Source organism: Rosa rugosa, chromosome 1, assembly GCF_958449725.1.
Source record: "Rosa rugosa chromosome 1, drRosRugo1.1, whole genome shotgun sequence".
Lineage (NCBI taxonomy): Eukaryota > Viridiplantae > Streptophyta > Magnoliopsida > Rosales > Rosaceae > Rosa > Rosa rugosa.
The window spans coordinates 23,102,730-23,115,217 of NC_084820.1; the positions used below are offsets into that span (position 1 = coordinate 23,102,730).

Consider the following 12,488-nt stretch of genomic DNA (forward strand, 5'->3'; position numbering starts at 1 on the left):
ATTTTAAATGGAGAAGAAATGGAAACAGTGGACATTGTAAATATTCACTAGCAGATAATAATAGAATACAGTACCTGTTCCAAAGCTGCAAAATCATCATTTTGCTTAGATGAATAGAACTCCTGTTTTCTGTCCACGCTACTTTCAACTATTGGCCTCTGCTGGTCCACCCCAGCATTAGTTTTCCTTCTCCAAATCTGAAAGTTACAGGATCACCGAAGTCTGCAGTACCACCACGCATGCTTTTCCCAACTTCTTGAGCAGACTCTCTTGCACTGGTACTAGGTTGAATCAAGTCTAATATGAATCTCATAACATAAATCCAATCAGAATCTTACTCCAACCAAACGAATCAGAGATATTATAAACAAACACTACAATTATTGCCACATGCTTACAGTTCAGCAATCACAGCTAACAAAACCTACACATGTCAAACCCAAATACCCAAAATTTTAAACTCAAAAACCCAATTAAAAGATTCAAACTTTATCATGAAAAACATAAACACAAACCATTATCAAATCCCAGAACACTACTCCCTCAAAACCCAGATAAAAAACCAAACTTTCTTCAATTAGAAAGCAGAGATAAAGTTTCATGCCTAATATCAACCACAAAAACATTTACAGAATTATCAAAATCATTTTCCCAACTCAAAAAGGAACCAAACATTCTTTCAAAAACTAACAGAGTCTAATATTAAACTGTGACACAAAACTTACAATGGAATTCGCCGATCTTTCCAACTAATCCCCCAATTCACATCATTCAACCGCACAGGCTTAACCTTCCCACTTGGCAACCAAGACCTCACCTTCTCCAGTTCACATCAGTCAAAATATCATCCAATTTCCTAATACACTCAAGAGTTGAAAAGGTCGAGAACAAAAAAGAAGGAATGAAATTTTAAGTTCTAAGAGAGCAAAATTCATACAAAAAAATTAAATGAATCAAGAAAGTAAAGTGAGAAAGCAAGAAAACCTAAATACCAATTCGAAGAGAAGAGAAGACCCACCTTTTCTTAGCAGAGGGTTGAGGAGTGGGTCGTCGTTCTTGAAATCGAGAAGGTTATCGAAGTCCATCATACCATGAAGAGAGGCGCAATGTAATAATCGCCTTGCAGGTACTTCCAGTACCTGGTGACCTTTTATCGATAATCAAAGACGATATCGGAGTCTCGATTGAGGGATTTGCCGACATAAAGATTATCGACGACGCCTCCCCGGGATCCTACGGCGATGTTGTTGTTATCGGCCTCTTTGCCCAGCCTGTATAAGTAGCTCACAGAGTCCTCACTCCTCACCACTTTGCCTTCCCTTCGCCCCACGAGTCCAGGCCAGGTCGCACCTCCTCCAGCCACGCCTCGAAGCATTGCCTTTGCGAGAGAGATTTCATCAATTTCAATCTGCAGTAAGAAAAATCATGAGAAAAATGTAAGAAACCAGACAAACCCCAAAATCAGAAGAACCCTAAATGCCCAAATTAAAAAACCATTGTTTTTGGGAGAGCAGCCTTCTGGGGATTGGATCTGAACGGAGGGTTGAGCCGGAAGAGGAAGAGGCGGAGTTTGGGGCATGTTGGTTTTTGATTGAGAGTGATTGTGGTGGCTGTTGGGGAGGTTGCGGGGTTTGGGGAAGGAAATGAGAGAGATGGAGAGGAAGACGGGGTTTTGCTGAAGGAGAGAGAGTTTTAGACAGAGTTTGTGGGAATGAAAAAACACGAAGGGTTTATGTTATGCCAAAAGAGACCTAAAACCAAAAAAGTCAAACTCACCTTATTCAGACAACACTTATATGTTGTCTGAATATCACCCCATTGATTAGTCAACTATAAGGTTTGGGCGCTTAAGAGGGAAAAGACTCAACTTGTTAGAGGGAAATCTAAAATTTCTGCTAGGGTTTTTTCCCATCTTTTCAAACAACATATAAGTGTTGTCTGAATGCTCACCATTTATCCAAATTTGAGATAGGAAATCACCACCTTCTACAACTACACAAATGTGTTGTCTGAATGCTCACCATTTTTCCAAATTAAACCAGTATGGTTTTAGTGTATATTCAGACGACAAAAAAGAAAATTATGTCGTCTGAAAAACTCAGACGACATAAAACAAAACTTATGTCGTCTGATGCGTGTCATCTAAAGGCCTTTTTGGCATAGTGCACCCCAAGCGGATATAAGGAGATTGATGCGCATTACCAATATCCTGGCTACCATCGTAGTCGTTTCCGCGAGACCATTTGGGTGTGTACATGAGAATATGATGTCTAACATCAGTCCTAGTGATATGCAATAACCATCGAAAATCTTCAATGTAAACTCTCTAGCAATGTCAAATCCAATTGACTGAATAGGATGATCTGGGGAGTGAGCTCGTTGTCATATGATATTTGCTAGGAGTGTAGTATAAGCAGCATTTACGGGTGGACAATGGCACAACACGTGACCAGCGTGTTTGCGTGTCAAACAACATCATGAGATATTTAAACGTCCGCAAGTTGGTTGAACCAGTCCACAGAATCCCTACGGATTCTATGTAAGAACATAATGAGTATTTTCATATCTTTTGCATAGGACGGTCTCAGTCCTAACTTCCCTAAGGAACAAGCTTTGTAAAACGAGCGAGAGGCTTTAGAAGCAACTAATGATTATTTTAGTTGGGCCTGAGCGTCTGAAGCGCTATTTGAAGGAAAGTTGGTGATTGCAGCATCACCTGGGGCGCCATCACCATGATGGACGCCATCCATGGCGTCATGGATAAGGACTGTGCCAACCCTAGGCTGGTGGTGGACGGCGGAGGCGCCAGAGGCAGTGGCGGCAGTCACACTTAGTCTAGGAATTAACTTTTGATTCATGCTTCGTTTCGCTCGAGAGAATGGATGTCCGTGTGAAGTCTTTAGTAGATGGGTCATCATATCATGACTAGGATGAACTATCCTATCGTGACAAAGCCAATATGTGTCTGAATCCAAGAGATCTTCTCTCATAACTTTATTGAATTTAATAGCTCGAATAGTGACATAGAGTTTACTAGAGAGACACATAAACTTCTCTAAGATGCGCCTTTATTCGCAATCATTAGAGGTATTGCAAAGGAACTCATTTCCGTTCTCTACATGCGATTTCGCATGGTATCCATTGGCTATTCATAGGTGCGATTTGCCCTAGGAGCGTAGAGAGTTTCTGTGACAGTAATCAAGGTGACATTTGGCAAGGGGAACTTGGGCTATTCCATGTCTTTGAATTTATACTGATGGCCCAGCCATCGTAGTCACAAAGAAATATGCTCAAAATCAAAATGGAGTCATAATGAAAAGAACTCGAAATTTTATTCAAAAGCCGACGGAGTACATCATTGTCTCTTAACCATTAGGAGAATCTAATACAAATGCTAGCTAATGCAAAACAAAGGTAGTCGTTTGACTTCTTTCGGTGGTGAGTAGAGAGATGTCGGTGGAGCAAGGCTCGCTTAAGTACCACTTATCTCAAAACCTTCCTGGACATCATACTCATTTTGGATGAGCCTATGTGAAGAAAAACTAAACCAATGACATTTACTACAAAGTATATGGCAATTGCCTATTACATCTCTTGGAAAAAATAAAGACTTCAACAGAATTGGCGATCTATTGATCCCAGCCTGATTTGAAGTCTTCAACCCTTCACTCTAGATCATCTTCTTGATCTTCTTGTTCCACATAGTGAGCTTCTCTTGCTTCACTGCATGCTTTGTAGGCGGTGACAATATTTCCACGAGCTCTACAAATGTGTGCCCAATGACCAGACACTCCACATCGGGAACATGCATCTCTGTACTTAGACTCCATTGATTGAGGCGCTTTGAAAGCATCATAAGGATGACACTTAGTGTTGGTGGTGCCACCAACATGGCCAGAGGCGTTGCCTCCCTCTCTCTTTCCAAGTTGACCTCTTTGATTCCGTGTTCGCCTATTTTGGCGGTTACCTTCCTTAGTAGAGCGACTATATGGACTAGAACGTCCAGAATTGTCCCTAGATTTAGGGTTTCACTCTTGGTGCCCTCCCTTAGGGGCGCGACTATAATTGGACTCTGGAATATGCTCTGTTCCCACGGGTCTCGAATTATAGTTCTTCACAAGGATGTTGTCATGCTTTTCAGAGATATTCATAGCTCTAATGAGCTCATTAAACCTTGTGATCCGTCCTGCAGTAACATTGATTCGATAGTTCTTAGCAACCATCAATGAAGAGACGGGGAAGGTAGAGAGAGTCTTCTCAATCAACATCGCATCTGTGATCTCTTTACCACAGAATTCCATTAAGGATTTAATGCGAAGTGCTTCCGAGTTAAAGTCAAGAACTGACTTGAAATCACAGAAGCGGAGGCTATGCCATCTCACTTCTAGGTCAGGAAGCAGGGAGTCATGGACGTTGCCAAATCTTTATTCGAGTGAGACCCACAGCCTTCTGAGGGCTTCTTCATTCTTCCAAAGCTTGAGCTTGCTCAACAGTTAGCACATCCTGGCTAGGCTCGAGAATCGTATCCAGGATTCCATCGGCCTTGAGATGCTGGCGGACATCACGAACCCACCTGTGATATCCAGAGCCAGTTGTTCCTAATGGAGCAAAGTCCAATTTGTTCAGGTTACTCATCCTGAAAGAGAACAAGAAAAAGGGTTAGTTTTGGAGCGTAAATGGCTACCACGAAAACATATAAAATTTCTGAGTGTAGTCGCTCCCAAGAAATTATGAATTTCCGAGCGTAATCGCTTCCAAGAAATTAGGGATTTCTGAGCGTAGTCGCTTCCAAGAAATCCGATTCCAAGAGGTATTGGATTAGATCGAAACAATGATGTAAGTGGTCGATCATAAATTCTCTACAAACTCTAAGTTTGGAGATCTCAACAAGCTCCAAGCTTGGACTGAGCACGAACCCCCACAGTTCGGCTTTTGGTCTCCCCTATGAAGAAGAAAGGGGGGGTAGAAGAAGGGAGGTTGCAAGTCCTTGAGGAAAAAGAAGAGAAAAACAATAAAAAAAACTTCAAAAACGGGAACATTTAGTAAAAAATACCTCGAAATAGTGATCGGAAAGTTGCCGGAAAATGCCGCCTAAAATCTGGCGGAAAAGTCTCGGAAAATGTCACCTGAAAGTGGCCGGAGATGATGTGGCAGTGGGTTGACGTTGCAGTGGGTCACCGTGCTGACGTGGCAGTGCTTACGCGGCAAGGTGACGTGTCGGTGGGCCTAGTGATGTCAGTGGGCCTGGTGACGTCAGTGGGCTTCTATCCTTTTCTTTCTCCTCTGGGCTGGGCTTCCTTCTCCTTGCTTTCTTCTGGGCTCGTCTGGAAGTCTGGAACAGAGAAGGAATTAAAACTGAAAAGGCAAGCGGCGGTTCAAGGTGCAGCAGCTTCTACAGGGCGATTTGGGTGCTTTTAGACCGGTTCCGGGAGTAATTTTTCTGGTTCCCGGAATCTGGAATGAAGGTCTTGATTGTGAAAAAATACGGTGGTCAACGGTGGGCTGGAAGGGTGTGAACCGGGCAGGGGATATTCTGCTTCTTGTGGTGGCCAGTTCGGTGTTTTTCCAGCCAGTTCTTGGGGTGGCTCCGTCGGTTCTAGACTCCTGGGATTAGGGGATTCAATATATGCAGTGGTGGTTGCTAGGGATTGAAGGCTACGAAATTAGGGTTTCAGGGTTAGGACTTCATGCTGATAATGTGTTTAAGGAAAATTGAAATTGGGAGAGAATTGTTGTGTACTTTCATTGGTAATAGGGGCCTCTTTATATAAAGGATTACAATGCATAAAATCTGAATTGTACAAGGAAAGGTAATCATACATTGAATGGATATCTCTAAGATTCTCCGAGATTATCTCTAATTAAAACCCTATTACCATTAGGTCAAGTAACCTAGAATTTAGGTCAGACACATATTCTATATTTACTTGAACAATCACTTATTTTTTAAGACACCTTAAACTCTTGAAATTTTAGGAAAAAGAAACATTTAAATAATATTAGTAAATAAAAATTGAAAATTTGAGAAAAGTCATTTTATGTTTCTCAAGAAATGCAATTTGACCTTTTTATAAAAAAAAAAAGATTAATTTCAGTTTACCCCCTGAGGTTTGGGGGTGTCATCATTTCACCCCCCCCCCGACTCTCAATTTCATTTTTTTACCCCCTGAACTTTCCAATTTTTGTCTTCCGTGCCCAATGTCTCATTTTCCGTCCAAATTGGACGTTAAGTCCGATAATGGGGCCTACTTTGAGGGCTAAAATGGTCATTTTAAGGCAAAAAAAAGGATTAATTTCAATTTACCCCCCTGAGGTTTGGGGGTGTCATCATTTCACCCCTCCCCCCCCCCCACGACTCTCAATTTCACTTTTTACCCCCTAAGCTTTCCAATTTTTGTCTTCTGTGCCCAATCTTTGATGCTCCGTCAAAATTGGACGTTAAATCCGAACGTTGAGGGCTAAAATGGTCATTTCTTCATCCAAATCTGACGTTAAATCCCAAATCCCAAACCCGTACCATAGGGACATCGGGGAGGACGGGACGAAACATTTGGCGCTGTGATAGAAAGATGGATTTAACGTAGAGAGAGAAGGGAGAAACCCCCGAAAATGAAAAAGAGAGGAAGCAAAAAAGAGTTTTTTTTTTTTCATTTTTTTGTCATAAAATGACCATTTTAGCCCTCAAAGTGGGCCCCAGGCTTAAATGGTCATTTCTTCGTCCAAATCCGACGTTAAATCCCAATGCCGCCGGGCTTCGATTCTTTTTCCACGATCAACAATCGGCCAAACCCGTACCATAGGGATGTCGGGGAGGACGAGACGAAACATTTGGCGTTGTGATAGAGAGATGGATTTAACGCAGAGAGAGAAGGGAGAAACCCGGGTAAAAAAGTGAAATTGAGAGTCGGAGGGGGGGGGGGGTGAAATGATGACACCTCCAAACCTCAGGGGGGTAAACTGAAATTAATCCTTTTTTTTTGTCTTGAAATGACCATTTTAGCCCTCAAAGTGGGCCCCATTATCGGACTTAACGTCCAATTTGGACGGAAAATGAGATATTGGGCACGGAAGACAAAAATTGGAAAGTTCAGGGGGTAAAAAAGTGAAATTGAGAGTCGGGGGGGGTGAAATGATGACACCCCCAAATCTCAGGGGGGTAAACTGAAATTAATCCAAAAAAAAAAAATGCAATTTGATAGTGTTGATGGGCACTTGGGGCATTATTCCTTGCATAGAAGTCGAAATTGTCGCTTTTTTCAAAGAATCTGATTACAATTATGGGAGTCATGAATTTCTAATTTTTCTGGTTAACTAGATGAAAGGGTGGGGTGTATATTTTATTTTTGGCTTATGGAATTTGACTTACTGTGGCATGACTACTTTTTATTGATAGGCTAACTAAATAAGCATCTTGAAGGGAATATTCTCTTTTTGGTAGGCTAAATCTGTTTGGCCTTTGGCCTATGGTGGAAGATGCCCTAATATGAGATCCTACCAAACTGTAGGAGTAAAAGGTGATACACTTATGGAACCTCAAAACACGTGTACCCCAAATGTAGGAGTAAAAGGTAATACATGCCAAACTATCTCCCACCAAATTGGCTGGAGATAGTTTACACCCGTGTACACTACTAATTAAGGGAGGTAGCTGTCTCTGCCTTTAGTCATTTACTAACAATCAGCATATGAAACCTCAAAACACGTTCAAAGACTTAACTAGGTATAGATATGATAGACAAGGGAATGTGTGGATCAAATTGTTAATGGACGGAATCGTCAATCCAAGAGAAGGTTCATGGTAGCTAGACTTCATTTTTGGAGAGGGTGATGGAAATGCGTGAAAAACAAGCTCAAAGACTTGAACAACAAATGGACCCATTGAAGTAGACTTGAGTGCTCTCCCATTAAAGTAGACTTGAATGCTCTCCTTTGTCAATCAATCGCAGAGAAGACTCTTCTTAAATGGCCTCTTGAGACCAAGTTTTGTAATGATTTAATAACTTTTTTTTTTTTAGCTCTCCATGTAACCAAAAAAGAGAGGCTCCTCTCCTTAGTTAAAAGTACTACGTTGGATTAAGAATTGGGTAAAATGCTCATATAATACCTCAACTATCATGAAATACACTTTTTCGTTCCTATAAATTTTTAGGGAGTTTGGTGGTACATTTACTATTATTCCGTTGCATATCCTTCTTCCGTTAGATAAGTGAGTAGTGTGTGAGTCTGATAAGAGATGCAGCAAGTGAATGAAGAGATATTAGACTTGTTTTACTGTGCTTGAAATTATCTATGACAAATTCTAAAGTCTACATGGATTCAAAACCTGTCTATGATGTATATATTCTGATTTTCATTTTATTGTATGACAAACAAAATTGAGTTGAATCTATGGTCTGGCTTTCTTGTGGAAATTGAGATTGCAACCATTAGATCATCAAGCTTAAGCTCTTATGGCAGGACCAAGAATGTTATCAAACTAGTACACAACATGGGCTTGAAGACATATACAATTAGTATGCAGTTTAGGCAAAATAAAAGACAGCAGCAACAATAAATTCCAGCATCCTCTAACTCTTCACCGTTCTAACAACAATAAGTAGCAATCGACAATGACCAACCATAGAAATGCCTAGATTTGCATATTCCTCAAGAATCTCGCACGTAATATTCAGACATCTTGTTATATGTGTAGTGATTCCTCCCCATTGATGGGTTGTTGCATTGCACGCAGAGAATTAAAAGTTTATTAGAAGTGCATCATCTTATTTTAGGGAACATGCAACCTAGTCAATTTAAGCAAATGAAAGGAATTCATAGGTGTAGGTCCAAGTTAAAACAATAAATCATGTCACATTCTGTTAAGCAGTACTTTTAAAACCATTGCGAAAATCAAAATTAGAAGCAGTGTGTTACCATTGGAAATAATATCATTGGGGACATTTGAAGACTGGAGCTTTGAACTTCAGGTCATTTGAAGATTTGAACTTCAGGAAGCAAGGTCATTCAAGAGAGACAACTCTCAGGCCAAGCGGTCTCGAATTATCGAACTCTCGCGCCGGTAACTGATCGCATTTCGTATCTCGAATCGAATCGGTTTGATTTGTTCTAGCTAGTTCTTCTTGAGTGGTTGATTTTGCTGTTTGTATAGGTTGAGGCATCGCGGTCCTGATTGGAGCGGGTTGCATTGCCATGGGGATAACCTCATCAGCGATTGGCTATTGTGGACCCTGCCTCAGGAGATCAGCCGCTCTACAACGAGGACAAGACCGTCATTTTCACCTTTGCATTTTCAAACTTCATCAATTCCAATGGATGAAGATTAGTTTTGTATTCTATTGGGCAAAACATGAAATTTACAGTCGTCAAATTAGCTAGAATTGGGAGATGATGCCAAATTAGCTTAGCTATCATTACCAAATTAATAGAATGGGATATCTGAATTAGCTTGAGTTTCTGAGCCGTGGATTCTGGGCTCTGTAATGCTGTATAATTAGTTTGATTCATGGTTATTGGTCTATGGAAAATTAAAGCATTACATGTGCTAGTGGCAGCTGGTTTTAGATTGAGTTAGCAAGCATAAATTTGTAACTGTTGATTAACTTTGATGCTAATAAACTTCTCTTTCTGAGGCTTTTACTAAGCCGAGCAGAGTTCAGAGTTTAAAATAGGTTTTCGATATTGGTTTGGCTTATATACTTAACTTACTACCGTTGATCATTAGATATGTTGAAGCTTTAATTATCTCGAACATTTTTAAGCTGTTTTATATTTTCTTTGCAGGATCAATTTGGTTTGCTTCAGAAATGAAAGCTATAAGTGATGATCGTGGAAGATTCATATCTTTTATACTTTAGCAAACAAGGTAAGTTGAGCTGAGCTCTAGTTACTAATAACGATTTGGTTCATGAATCAACTAACAGCCTTTTAGTCTGCAAAAGTTTTAATATAAATCTTCTAAGATCAGCATACTTCTTATTATGATGTTTTTGCCCATTTGACAGTGATATAGAAGCAGGGGAATACATGCATGCTTCTATTATTTCACTTGAAGAAACAAAAACATTTTAGCAAACTTTATTATACATTTTATACTTGGGGATTTGGACATACTTTATAAGAAAATATATGAGCTTCATTTGATATCACTAGAAAGACTCTGTATCTGTATGTGTAAATTAGAAAACTTTCGAGTCTGAGTTCAGAAGTTTCTTTCTTTTTGTATATTCATTTCGTTAACTAATAACTTTCAAGATGCTTCTTCTTAGTTCACCATAGCTGAATTTAGAAATTTATAACTTTTTATGCCTTTAGATTTTGTTCAAACTACCTTTATGTATTTACAAATTTATGCGTGCAGGAGGGCTGAGAAGGTGGTACAATCCACAATGGTTTTTGGAGAAGATACCATCGACTCCTTATGATCCCATTGTTTTACACGAGGCTTTTGAGAAGGTATGCATTGATGTGCACCACCTATAATCCTACTTCTTTTCTTTTTTGTTTTGTTATCTTTATTCATGAGTTGCAACCATCACGTAAGAGATCAAACTTCCATTCTAGCAATTTTGTTTACCAAAACTTTCTTGTCATATCTGGTTCTTTGTGTGGATCCTGGCATTGACAGGAATCTTAAAAAGGAGAGGTTGGTTGGTGCCAGTTTTCTCTGTGCTAATTTTAGTGTTGGGAGTTATTTAGTTGGTATGCAACTCTGCTAGTTACAGGAGACTTGAGGAACTTACTGAGATTACTATTTAGATCATTCCTTTTGTTTACCAAAAACTTGTTATATTTGGTTCTTTGTGTGGATCCTGGCATTGAAATGAAATTAAAAAGGAGAGGTTGGTTGATGCCAGTTTTTTCACTGGTAATATTAGTGTTGGGAGTTTTTTACTTGCTGTGCAGGTGTGCTAGTTGGGTGTGACTTGACGAACTTGCTTGATTGGAACTTTGATGAGGAGGACTTGAGATTGATTGTTCTTTTTTTATTTTTTTTATTCGGGTGAGATTGGGGTTTGATATACTTTATTGCCTCACTTTATGGTTAGCCATACATATCTTTGAGACCTAAACATGTGTTTATGCTCAGTTCGTAGTGTGATAGAACGGGTATTGTTATATCTGCATTTGGAGGCTAATTGTCTCACTAAACCCGATTTCTTAAATATGCATAGAGTAACTAGGTTGTTGGTAAGTTGGCTTGAAATTGAAATGAATATGCTATATTAAAGAAAGGTCACTTTGACTTCTCTTGAGAAACTGCTTCTGATATATATTAGTACTTATATTGGTTATATTGGCCGGAAGATACATTCCTACTTTTATCGTTTCCCTCTTCATATTTTATGTCTTGTATAATTATTGAAAATTTGCATAATGTACATCATTTCTTTCTGCCTGCCTTATATCATAATATTAGCGTAACAGTTTAACTAGTGCTTTAAGTAATGGTGTCTAATGCAAAAGATATAGATATCAATTTAGGTTTTTGGATCAAAGCTATGAATGATCATCAGATATGTGGTTTGTTAAGAGAGATTTAAATGGCCTCCGTGCCCCATTCTGCTTTGACTATTTAGCTTCATAATATTCTTACATTTTTTTCGTTTTCCTAATACTGTAGGCTGTGTTAAAGAGACTTATGACAGATGTACCATTCGGTGTTCTTTTGTCTGGAGGATTGGACTCATCACTCGTTGCTGCTGTGGCTTGTCGCTATTTGACTAAATCAGAAGCTGCACGTCAGTGGGGGTCACAATTACATACCTTTTGTGTTGGCTTGGAGGTAATTATACTTCTGATTTTCGATGACCAAATCTGACGCTTGATCAAATGCAGTTTCTTTTTATATAACCAGAATGGTGTCTTCCCGTCCTCTATTTTTTTTTCCCCAACAGTGCTTAGAAAATGGTACCTACATAATTTTTTCATTTTATAAACAAGAAATGTCTGTTTATAAACTTGGTAGACAACCTAAATCCTCTTTAAACGAGTATAAAAATTCAACCATGGCTGGGTTTCTTGTTGTTTAGGCCTAATTGCATCAAAGTGCAATAATAAGTGATTAACTTGGTATGTTTAATGGTTAAGGGAAAGGTTCTTGGTGTTAGGGTTCAATACCCTTTGCAATTAATGCAAACTTTTGTACCGGGAAAGGTTTAGATGTACTTTCTTGTAGTCAATTTTTAACTAAGATATTGTCTTTCTGATATTTTTTTGTTTTGTTTAAATGCTTTACATTTTCAATATTCAGGGTTCTCCAGATTTGAAAGCAGCAAGAGAAGTTGCAGATTATCTTGGGACTCATCATCACGAGTTTCACTTTACTGTTCAGGTAATTATAAGGGATGTAAGAAGAATACTTTTACTAAGGCTCAAGGTGGAAATTAGATTTTCTTAAATTTAAGACTTCAGGTAATCCTTTTGCAGTTTTAATTTTACCTTATTGAATATTTAAGGTTGCTTGAAATAGGATTCAGAATATTCATATT

At 39.2% G+C, this 12,488-nt stretch overlaps 1 protein-coding gene and 1 long non-coding RNA gene across 3 annotated transcripts in view; one reads left to right on the forward strand and one right to left on the reverse strand.

The window, feature by feature from the left end:
• Positions 1 to 12,488, forward strand: part of LOC133724288 (asparagine synthetase [glutamine-hydrolyzing] 2) — a 105,894-nt gene that overhangs the window by 78,026 nt on the left and 15,380 nt on the right. The gene's annotated exons all lie outside the window — the stretch shown is intronic.
• Positions 732 to 1,814, reverse strand: LOC133735721 (uncharacterized). The gene is made up of 3 exons (XR_009859239.1): positions 1,495 to 1,814; positions 1,019 to 1,408; positions 732 to 856 (listed from the first exon to the last, which is right to left on the reverse strand). It is a non-coding gene; the product is annotated as an uncharacterized LOC133735721 (long non-coding RNA).